Genomic DNA, 12,122 nt, shown 5'->3' on the forward strand with positions numbered 1-12,122 from the left:
GAACCCTTTAGGCCAGGCTGTGAAGCATCAATAGAAATTTCATGAAGCAGTCTGTTGTTTGAGCTGAACCCAAGGTGGAGAGGAAGACAGAACTGCCCCTAGGAGGCAGGCTTCAAAAATCTAAGAAACCCCTTTTTATAAGAAGAAGCAACAGAAAAATCCTGCTACAAGAAAGGCTCAAGGTTGTTGAATGCTAGGAACACAAAGCTCAAAAAAGTATTTGAAACTAAGAAGTTTAAATATGCATATAAGTGGTAATTGTTCAATTAAATTCAATAATTTAACTAGAAAAGAAAAGTAAATGTTCTAATTTAAATATGTGTGCACCATAACCCGGTATATTCTTAAACTAGGGTTACTTTCACAATATTTTGACTTTGAAGGATCTTAATTCATTGTGAAAAACACAGTTGACAAAAAAAAAGAAGCTGCAGAAAGAAAGCAAAGAAACAGTGATTGTGTGAAACACCCCTTCTCAAAGTGCACATGACTCCCTCAGAGATCTCGTCAAAATGCAGATCCTGATTCATCAGGTCTGAGCGTGGGATCTGTGATTCTGTACCTCTGACAAGCTCTCAGGTGATATTGAAGCTGCTGGTCCTGCTCTGATGGCAGAACAAGGGACTCTCAGGCCTAGGATCCTGCACTGACACAAAGAAGAGGTCTGCTACCATTGCAGGGAGCTCTCTCCTACCCAAGCCACCTACAGATGCAAGCAGAAACTGAAGGCCATGACGAGGAACAGGAACACGGGCAAAGCCCCAGGGCCTGCCCAAGACTGAGGCTGGACCAGAAGAGCAGGGAAGCCCCCAGCGTGGCCACAGCTTTGCCCTGAGCTTTGCCCTGAGTGTGGAGGGTCTGCTGAAAGCTGAGAACAGAGTCTAGACAGTAAGAAAAACTCTCTGGCACACCAGACCACACACTAATCCTGAGGTAACTTCAGTCCACGACTAGAAAACTTTGCAGTCTGGTGGATGAGAGTGACAGCAATCAGGAGTCCAACCACACCCAAACTCCCTACTAACTACTAATCTTATCAACTGCCAACAAAGGACTAAACCATTGTTACATTAGCCATCTTGCAAAAGAAGCGCGCCCATTTCTGGGTGGCAATATTATCAATTTTATTACCTACTGCTCTTCTACCAACAACATCCAATCAAAATTAAGAAGACATTCAAAAGACCAAGGTAAAGCAAACGTTTGTTAAAATAAAGCCATCAATGGAACTAGACAGAGAGATGACCCAAATACTGGAATAATCAGAGACTTTAAAATAGCTATATGATTGGGACTTCTCTGGCGGTCCTGTGGTTAAGACTCTGAGCTTCCACTGCAGGGGGCATAGGTTTGATCCCTGGTCAGGGAACTAAGATTCTGCATGGCAGGGCCAGAAAATAAAATAAAAATGTCATCTCCAAAGAAGACATATAGATGGCCAATAAACACATGAAAAGATCTCAGCATCCCTCATTACTAGAGAAATGCAAATCAAAACTACAGTGAGGTATCACCTCACACTGGTGTGAATGGCCATCATCAAAAAATCTACAAACAATAAATGCTGGAGAAGGTATGGAGAAATTTGCATTCCCCCCTTGCACTGTTGGTGGGAATGCAAATTGACACAGTCACTGTGGAGAACAGTATGGAGATTCCTTAAAACCTAGAAATAAAACTACCATATGACCCAACAATCCCACTCCTGGGCATATGCCCTGAGGAAACCATGACGAAAAAGACACATGTACCCCAATGTTCGTCACTGCACCATTTACAATAGCTAGGACATGGAAACCTGGTGTGCTGTAGTCCATGGGGTCTCAAAGAGTCGGACACAACTGAGTGACTGAACTGAACTGAGGACATGGAAGCAATCTAGATGTCCATCGACAGAAGAATGGATAAGGAAGTTGTGGTACCTATACACAATGGAATACTACTAAGCCATAAAAAGGTACATATACACAGTGGAATATTACTCAACCATTTGACTCAGTTCTAATAAAGTGGATGAACCTAGAGCCTATTATACAGAGTGAAGGAAGTCAGAAAGAGAAAAACAAATATCATATATTAATGCATATATATGAAATCTAGATGGTACTGATGAACCTATCTGTAGGAGAGCAATGGAGACGCAGACCTAGAGAAAAGACTTGTGGACACAGTGTGGAAAGGAGAGGGTGGGATGAATTGAGAAAGTAGCATTGAAACATATACATTACCATATGTAAAATTAGATAGCCAGTGGAAATTTGCTGTATGACACAGAGAACTCAAATCCGGTGCTCTGTGACAACCTAGAGTGGTGGGATGGAGAGGGAGGTGGGAGGGAGGTTCAAGAGGGAGGGGGCACATATATCTATGGCTGATTCATGTAGATATATGGCAGAAGCCAGCACAGTGTGCTGTGCTAAGTCGCTTCAGTCGCATCCAACTGTTTGCTACCCTATGGACCATAGCCCACCAGGCTCCTCTGTCCATGGGATTCTCCAAGCAAGAATACTGGACTAGGTTGCTATTTCCTCCTCCAGGGGATTTTCCCAACCCAGGGATCGAAACTGCATCTCTTACATCTCTTGCATTGGCTGAGGTTCTTTACCACTAGCACCACTTGGGAATTGTAAAGCAATTATCGTCCAATTTTTTAATTTTTTTTATTTTTTTTATCCTCCAATTAAAAATAAACTAAAAGCTTTTTAAAAAGCTATAAAAATTGCTAGAAAAAGAAAAAAAGAACATCTTTGTATTTTTGGTTTTAGCAAGGATTCTTTAGGACACAAAACTGCTGTCCAGCAAAGAAAAAAATTGATAAACTGAACTTCATGAAAAGTAAAAATTTCTGCTCTTTGAATGATGCAATCCACAGGCTGGGAAAAGGTATTTGAAAAGCATACATTTGATAAAGGATTTGTATCTGAAATATATTTTATTATAGCTCAAAAATGAAGATAGATGATTTAATTTTTAAATTGGGTCACTGATTTGAGCAGACACTCCACCAAAAAAGACATGCAGATGGCAAAGAAGCACATGAAAAGATGTTCAACATCATTATTGATTAGGGAAACAAGAACTAGAGTTATGAGATAAAACTACACATCAACTCATATTGCCCAGATTATGGAGACTGATTATACCAAGTTCTGGAACTCTCTGTGTGTACTAAGTCACTCAGTCGTGTTTGACTCTTTGCAACTCTATGAACCGTAGCCTGCCAGTCTCCTCTGTTCATGGGATTCTCCAGGCAAGAAACGGAGTGGGGTGCCACTTCCTCCTCCAGAGGAAGGAGGAGGGATAGAACCCAGGGATAGAACACAAGTCTCTTACATCTCCTTTATAGTTCTTTACCATTAGCACCATCTGGGGAGAGACCATGGGGCAACTAAAATATCATATATTGCTGAATGGAATGCAAAATGACACAATCACCTTGGGAACAGCTGGAGAGCTTTTTTTGTATAATGTTAAACATATATTTGCTACACAGTATATGACCCAATAAACCTACTCTTAGTAATTTACCCAAGAGAAATTAAAACATATATCCATACAAAGACTTATAAAGTGAGCAATTATAATAACTTTATTCATAAGAGCCAAAGACTAGAAATAATTCAAATATTCATCTATTGGTGAATGGATAAACAAATTGTGGTCCATCCACACAATAGAATTCTACTCTAAAAAAAGAACAAACAACTGGTACTGCAACACAGGGATGAATTTTTGAGATTCTTTGAGATTTTTTTTGAAAAGAAATCTGAAACAAAAGTCTACATACTCTATGGCTTCATTTATATATTCTAAAAAAAGAAAAAATCTAGGGACAGAAATGAGATGAGTGATTGTTACTACATAGGAGCATTCTCTCAGAGGTTGGGTATGTTCTGCATCTTGATTATGGTGGTGGTTATACAACTGTTGAAGCTTATCAAACCATCAATTTCAAGAGAATGAATTTTACTGTGTGTTCATTGTACCTTAGTGAGCCTAACCAAAATAAACAAATAGATAAACAGAGCTATGACCAAAGGATGGCTCCTGATTCAGTGCATGCCCACATGGAAAAAAATCAATCTTGACCCTCTACCTCCCTAAAACCAATTCCAGATGTATTGTGGCTCAAATGTAAAAGAAAAATAATATAACTTTCAGATGAAAACATACAACTTCTTTGTGATCTTAGAATAAGGCCAAGATTTCTTAAAAAAGTACAATCAATAGTGCCAACCACAAAGGGGAAAAAATGGATAATTTACACTATTTTCAAGGAATTTCTGTCCACAAAAAGAGTGAAAAGGTAAACCACAGGGGAAAAAGTAGATATTTCCAACATATATATTCTACTAAGACCTCAAATCCAGAACACATATTATTGAAAATATCTGTAATTCAATAAGACAATTCAACAAAGCAACCCAATTTTTTTTTTCAGAAGACCTGAATAAGCACTTCTCCTTTTTTTTTAAGACTAGAAAGGGCTTTTCACAAAACAAGATATTCAAATAGTCAATTAACATATGAAAAAGTACCCAACTTCATTAGTCTACAAGCAAACACAGAACTACAATGACACTGTAACACTTCACACCCACTAGTACAGGCTAAATAATCAAACAAAGCAGAAAATACCTTGTGTTGAAAAGGATACAGAGCAATCAGAACTCTCATATACTCCCAGTTAGTGTGTAAATTTTTAAATTAATACAACCATTTTGAAAAACTGATTTTATCTGCTAAAACTGAATGTATACTTACCGCCCTGATCCAGAGATTCCCTTGCTGCATACATATCCAACAGAGAGTGAATGTATTACCAAAACCAAAATTTGTCAAAATTGACTCAAAAGAAATCAGAAAACGTAAATAAGTCAGAAATTAAATGAGCGGGTAAAAATTCTCCTTTCAAAGAAAACAACAGGACTCAAATGTTTTACTCCCTTTATCACCAAACATTCAAGTAGCAAGTAATTCCAATATTTTGAAAGCCATTCCTGGCAAGGAAAAACCAGAAAGGAAAATTGTATCCAATCTCAGGACTAAAACTAAATCTTAGCTAAATATAGAAAGGATAATGCATCATGACCAAGTTGGTTTTATCTTAGCAATGCAAAGTATTTAATATTAGAAAATCAATTAATAGAAATTACCATGAACAGATAAAGAATAAAAATCATTTTATCAGCTTAGTGGATTAGAAAAGCATTCAATAAAATTCAATACCGAAATAATTAATTTGCTTTTGGCAAATGAGGAATAGGAAAAAAACTTCTTATCCTCATATATACTATTTTTAAAGTAACTTCATCAAATGATTTAATACCGTTTGCCTACTGTTGGATAGTTCAGTTCTCTCCTCTTGTTTTGCTTTATCTGGCAAGTATAGTTTATGCTGTGATGAACACCTTTGACATGTTGATCTAACTTCTCTGTGTAAGTTGCCTAACTTCTCTATGTTTCAATTTCCTCCTGTATCAGATGGAAATAAAATAAACCTAACTTACAGGGCTGTTGCAGGGATTAAATAAGATGTTGGATTTTGGTCTCAGGAAATCTTGGGAGAAAGTCGTGGTTTATAAACCTGAGGAAATTTGTTCTGCATTTACCTGGTAGAGGATCTCTCAAAGCACACTGCAAGCTCAAGTCAGAAGTCACTCTGTCAAAAAGAAAGAAAGTTATTGTTATAGGTTATCAGCAACTAAGGATATAATATCTGAGGAAGGCTGTCAATGATGGGGACTATCATTTGGTACAGGATTCTCTTGCATCATTTGATATCTTCTCCCCCTCCCAGCTACCACATCTCTTGTTCAGTGAAGATGACTACTACCACACTTCCTTCATCTGCCCTTGATCTACAGCATTCCATTTTTGCACAGCAACCAGAGTGAAGTTCTAAAACTTGAGCATGACACATCACACCCCTCCTGAAACCCTTCCCATAAGCTCGTCTTATGCATGGGATGAAGGCCACGTTCCCTGGCATCACTTATAAGGCCCTTGGTCATCTGAGGCCTGCCTACTTCTCTAGCCTGTCTCTCATCCCCGTACCACTGTCTGGGCTCCTGCTACCCTGGACTTGCTTCAGTCTCTCCTTGCCAGGTCCCAGCTTTCACACATGGTTCCCTCTGCCAGGACTACCCTCCTCTTCCCCAACTCACCTCCACCTGGCTAACTCCTACTCATCTTTCCATTCTCCGCTTAAGTGTCACTTCCTCGCTCGAGCCATCTGCCCCCCTTAACCATGTTAAGCTCCTCTATTTATACTTCCAAAGAAACCTGCAAGTCTTCTCTATGATATCATATATGCAACTACTTATTCAATATATCTTGTCTTCCCTGTGAGCACAGCGATCATATCTGCTTTGTTCACGGCTGTACCCTCATGCCAATCCCAGTACTGGTCTCACAGTAGACGTTTAGTAAATATTTATAGAGTCAAAGGATTACTAAATTCATTCCTCAGTTCTTAGCTTTCCAACTCATCTTTTGATTCATAATGGTAACTTAATCAATTTCCTACTTCATTACCATACTTCATTGATTAAGATTCACTGGTTGTGAGAGACAATGCTATTTTATGTAACATTAGGAAAGAAAAAAACGGTTGCAAATTAAACTGTGATACAATAGTAAGATTAAGAATTTTTATCTTGTATTTACTGAAAAGGCTCTATTAGGCTTACTAATAGGGTAAGTGGGTTTTATTACACTCATAAAAAAGGAAAATGTAAAAATATTAGTGAAATAAATTGGTTAGGTGCTCCAATTTAATTTGATTTAGACATCACGTTCAAAACCCACCCTTCTGAATCACGTTTGTCACAGGGTCCAATGACTGTGTTTTTCCGCACAATATTGTCCTCTGTGCCACCAAGAAACTTAGTGATGCAGCATGTCTTAAAAGAGTATTGCATTTGGGATTTCCTTCTAAGTTTCTGATGCCTTTCCACAGTGCTGATGCTGGCAAGAAAGTCTTACTAACAGGTGCCAGCAGAAGACTTCAGGCAGCACCTAGGACCACATCCCTCTCTCCGGTGATCATGGAACAGACCAGACTGAAACAATGAGCGGTTTCACTCGTCTTGTGCCCCCAGAACTACCAAGTTCACATGCACGGGAAGTGCAGCGACAGCACAGTCATCGCCTGACCAGTTGCAGTAAAGGATGCTTTCGGTGTCAGACACATCCGGGCATGAGAGTATTAAAATGTGAGGAAAATAAAGCATGTCTTAGAAGCAATGAAATGTGAGAGGTCAAAAACGACTCTTCAAGAGAACCTGGGAAATTTACTAAAAGGAAGAATGCGAATTCATTCTTCCCCTCTCCTTCCCTCCCTCTCTCTCTCTCACACACACACACTCAACACTCACTCAAGGTCAGAGGCATGACCAGCAGCTCTGATTCCTCCCCTGCTGGGGCTGGGAGGGTGCAGGAGGCCTGAGCCGACAGAGAGTGGGGCGGAGCCCACCCTCACCCCCAGCCCTGCCCTGCATCAGGTGCTTCCCTGCTAGAGGAAGGAGGCGTTTCCTTCCTTTCTGCCAACCCAGCCACACCCCCAAGGACAGTGTCCTCCCAGAGGGACTCCGTTCTCTAACTACTTTTTAACCTATTCAAATACCTTTTGTGCTTATTTTTTCTGGTTAAAAAAATAATAACATGAAATTGACCTTCTTAAAATTTTAACAGTGTCATATAGTCTGGTTGATCACTGGCACAATGCTGTGCGCAGATCTCTAGAGCTCATTCATCTTGCATAACTGAAACCTCACGCCCACTGAAGAGCAGCTCCCCTTTTCCCTCTCCTCCAGCCCCTGGTACCCACCACTCTGCCTTCTGCTTCTATGAGTCTGAACGTTTTGATAGCTTGGGTAAGTAGAATCATGCAGTACTGGCTGATTTCACTTGGCATAACATCCTCAAGGATCATCCATGTTATTGCATCTGACAGGATCACCTTTTTTTGAAGGCTGAATAATATCCCATTATGTGTATACACCACACGCGTGCATGCGTGCTCAGTCGCTTCAGTTGTGTCTGCCTCTTGTGATTCTATGGAGAAGGCGATGGCACCCCACTCCAGTACTCTTACCTGGAGAATCCCATGGATGGAGGAGCCTGGTGGGCTGCAGTCCATAGGGTTGCTAAGAGTCGGATACGACTGAGCGACTTCACTTTCACGCATTGGAGAAGGAAATGGCAACCCACTCCAGTATTCCTGCCTGGAGAATCCCAGGGATGGGGGAGCCTGGTGGGCTGCTGTTTATGGGGTCTCACAGAGTCAGACACGACTGATGTGACTTAGCAGCAGCAGCAGCAGCAGCTTGCAATCCTATGGACTGTAACTCGCTAGGCTCCTCTGTCCATGGGATTCTTCAGGCATGAATACTGGAGTGGGTTGCCATGCCCTCCTCAAGGGGATCTTCCCGACCCAGGGACCAAATGAACATCTGCCCATGTCTCCTGTATTGCCGGTGAACTCTTTCCCCACTGAGCCACCTGGGAAGCCCCATATATCACATAAAATAACACTTTAAATAAATGGAAGCCTCTTAGTAATGTGTCATCACATTAGAGCAGAACAGACTCCAGCGTCAGAGGTTTTCTCATTCTCAGCCCAGCATCCCAGGGCCTCAGGCTCTCAGTTTGCAAATACTCAGTCATGGCTGGGAAACGGATGAGGACAGGGACACCGTTTGAAAAGCCAGTCAGCCTCTCTGTGCCTCAGTTTCCTCACCTGTAAATGGTCACATAGGATTAAACAATATAGCCGTTCAGGGTCCCAGCAAGAAAGAGATCACATACTCAAATGGGAGCTTTTATGAAGGGGATTATTTACAAGATGTAGACAGGATTAAAGAAACCACCAAGGGATGGTAAAGCAAGACCTCTTACTGGCCAAATTCATGATTGCTGTGGTCCATGGACACTAGCCTCCCAGGACCCAGAACAGCGTGGAGAGGAGGGGAGAAGGGATCTGGAAGGACAGAGCATGTCCATCTCGGATCATCTCTGAGTTCCCACAGAGCTGCAGTGTCCTATGGCCTTTTTCTTATAGAATTAAGTTTGCCATAGCAAGAAAAATTCTATTTACTCTAAAGACTGGAGAGAAATCCACCAGGATGCGTTTTCTCATCATTCTCTTAGCTCAGAGAGCAGCGCTCATTTGCTGCTTTTGGAAACAGCTCAGGTTGAGATGATCGCACTCAATGGCCTCTGTTTCTCTTTCACCGAGCTCTTACAAATGTGGTTGAGTTGTGTTTTGAGCTAGTAATTGATCTTTCTCCCTTCTTGTCTTATCCTCTGAGATCCTCCCCCCTTTCCAGAAGGAGGTTCCCACGACATCCACTGCCTCACAGAAGAGACATTCCAGCAGCAGCAAAATAAAGGCTCTCAGCTTTCTAAACCCAAGCACCTGGCATCTCAGAGCACACACAAAATGAACAAGCCAGAGCAACACTGACCACCTGCTCCCGCCCACCACCCCTCACCCAGGCCTGAAAGTCTGGAGAGAGAGCTGGGACGGAATAGACACCGATGAGCCTCTGGAAAGGGCCCCCGAGTCCTTCCCCCACCACGCTGAGACAGTAGATGGTCAGCACCACATGAGCTTTCCTCCTCTCCTCACTCACAACTCACCTCCAAACCTCCCGTTCCCCCTCCCTTGGCTGCACTGAGCTCCAAGTACCACCCATCTGCCCAGCAGTGGCAGCCAAGTCCCAGGGGTGCTCAGGACTCCCGGGGGTGCTCAGTCCCAGGATGGTGCTCTGAGATTTTTAATTTTAAGAATCAAGGACCCCTTTGAAGGCTTGATAAACAGCCGCTTCTCAGGAAGTTCCCAGGATCATTCAGCCTAAAGACCCAGGCCACGGGCTGACCATATTGTAGCATCCGTCCGTTCCAGAGTTTAGAGACACTGCCATGCCCCCAAATGTATGAGGTTTTGCTGTGACTGTTGCACAGATGTCCAGCTGGGCAGCCCTGGCCATTAGAGAGATGTCACGCGGTGTGGTGAAAGCTCTCTCGGAATACAGGGGAGTCACACTGCCTTGGAACAAACATCCATTTGGAGAAAAACAAAACTAAGCTTTCTGAGTAAACATGTTTTTTCTTCTTTCAAAGGAGTTAAGACTATTTCCCAGAGGCTTTATAAAGTGAAGGAAGACTCAAAGTTCTGGTAAATAACAAACTAAAAGCAATAGGAAGGCTGCCCTCCTGCCCATTCTGAACGAGGAGTGGAGCTGAGCAGAGGGTTCAGTAATTACCTGGATGTTCTCAGTTGCTAAGTCGTGTCTGACTTTTTGCAACCCTGTGGGTTGTAGCCCGCCGGGCTCCTCTGTCCACGGGATTCTCCAGACAAGAATACTGGAGTGGGTTGCCATTTCCTTCTCCAGGGGATCTTCCCAACCCAGAGATCAAACCCACACCTCCTGTGTCTCCTGCATTGCAGGCAGATTCTTCAGCGCTGAGCCCCTGGGGAAGCCCAATGAACTGGATGGCTGCGGCCAAATTGCTTAACCTCTCTACGTCTTGTTTTTCTCATCTGTAAAAATGCCAGGGGGTTGTGCTCAGTTGCTCAGTCATGTCCAACTCTTAGCAACCCCATGAACTACAGCCCTCTGGATTCCTCTACCCATGGGATTTTCCAGGCAAGAATACTGGAGTGGGTTGCCATGAAGATAATTATCGAGGCCCCTTCCATCCCGTACAATATATGACTTTCAAACTAGGAAAGGGACTTTCCAGCTCAGGGTCCAAGGATTTGCCATTGACAAATGAAGCAAAGAAGGAAGAATTGTCATCATCAGCCAACAGGGCTGTAGCCTGACAAATAACAGAAAAGAAGTGCTCTGCGGATTCTGTCATCCCGGCCTGGGAGCATACGGGCTGCATTCCCATCTCAGATGATACTGCACAAATGGGCTATTCCATGCATCTCAAGAATGCTCCAGCCATATTAGGAATTCTCCTAAGTGGCTTCTCTGCAACATTACACAGTGTTGCTCCTGACATGGACATTTCAGTCAGCCTCGAACTCGACTCTAGACGAAAATATTACAACTGGATGATTGTCAAGTGCTCAGTCTAATCACTGCTATTCTTTTCCCAGAGTCCTTACAAATAAGAGTACCAGATGTTATGCTTGTATATTTAATGGAAAACTGAATGGGGAAAAACACAAAACACAGCAAGCCTAGTTGTAATATTTAACTGTTTTTGAAAACCCACCATCTAAACATACCAGAAGTAACATATTTTCAGAACTGTGACAAAGTCAAATGTCTTTCAAATACACACACACACACACATACACACAAAGCCTGTCATGAGTAATTCAAAATAAAGCAATCCATCAGTTGTAAAATTCAGGAACCCTTTCATAAGTAGTTTGAATGTGTCCAACTCTCTCAATAGATATCATATTAACATATGAAAAATATTCAGAGAATGCCATCAACTTCAGAAAACATTAACTAAACAGTTACTTAGTTAACATCAGGCTGGATCTCCTACGGGTACTTAGCCCTTATCAGAGTGCGTGCTAAGTTGCTCAGTCATGTCCGACTCTTTGTGACCCCATGGACTATTGCCCACCAGGATCCTCTGTCCATGGGATTCTCCAGGCAAGAATACTGGAGTGGGCTGCCATGCCCTTCTCCAGGGTATCTTCCCAAGCCAGGGATGAACCTGAGTCTCTTACATCACCTGCATTGGCAGGCAGGTTCTTTACCACTAGCACCACCTGGGAAGCCCCAGCACTTATCAAGAACAAACCTAATTCATCATGTGTTACCCAAACCAGTCCCCCTCCTGCTATCCCTTTTTATTAATCACACAAATGAGGAACCTGAACATAGTCCACTTTTTCTTCTCATCAATAACCAAATTCTATAGATTGTGCTTACAGAGTATCTTTGTCTCTTACTCCATCTCTTTACTGCCACTATCTCAGATCAAACCTTCATCCCAATCTGCTGAACAACTGCAAGATTTTCCAGCCTTTGATGTCTTCAATGAATTCATCCATCCTTGAGATTTCTCCTTCTCAAATACACGATTGATATGTCATTCCCTTACTCATACCATTCTGCAGTGACTCCCTGTTACTTAGAGAA

The 12,122-nt window shown here is 42.2% G+C and overlaps 1 protein-coding gene across 1 annotated transcript in view; it reads right to left on the reverse strand.

The window, feature by feature from the left end:
- Nucleotides 1–12,122, reverse strand: part of NCALD (neurocalcin delta) — a 439,752-nt gene that overhangs the window by 299,174 nt on the left and 128,456 nt on the right. Inside the window, exon 2 of the mRNA XM_081503477.1 lies at nucleotides 5,613–5,662. The gene's annotated coding sequence lies outside the window, so the exon portion shown is untranslated. The remainder of the gene's footprint in view (nucleotides 1–5,612; nucleotides 5,663–12,122) is intronic.

This window comes from Giraffa tippelskirchi, chromosome 6 (genome assembly GCF_054371585.1).
Source record: "Giraffa tippelskirchi isolate mGirTip1 chromosome 6, T2T-mGirTip1v1.2.pri, whole genome shotgun sequence".
Taxonomy (NCBI): domain Eukaryota; kingdom Metazoa; phylum Chordata; class Mammalia; order Artiodactyla; family Giraffidae; genus Giraffa; species Giraffa tippelskirchi.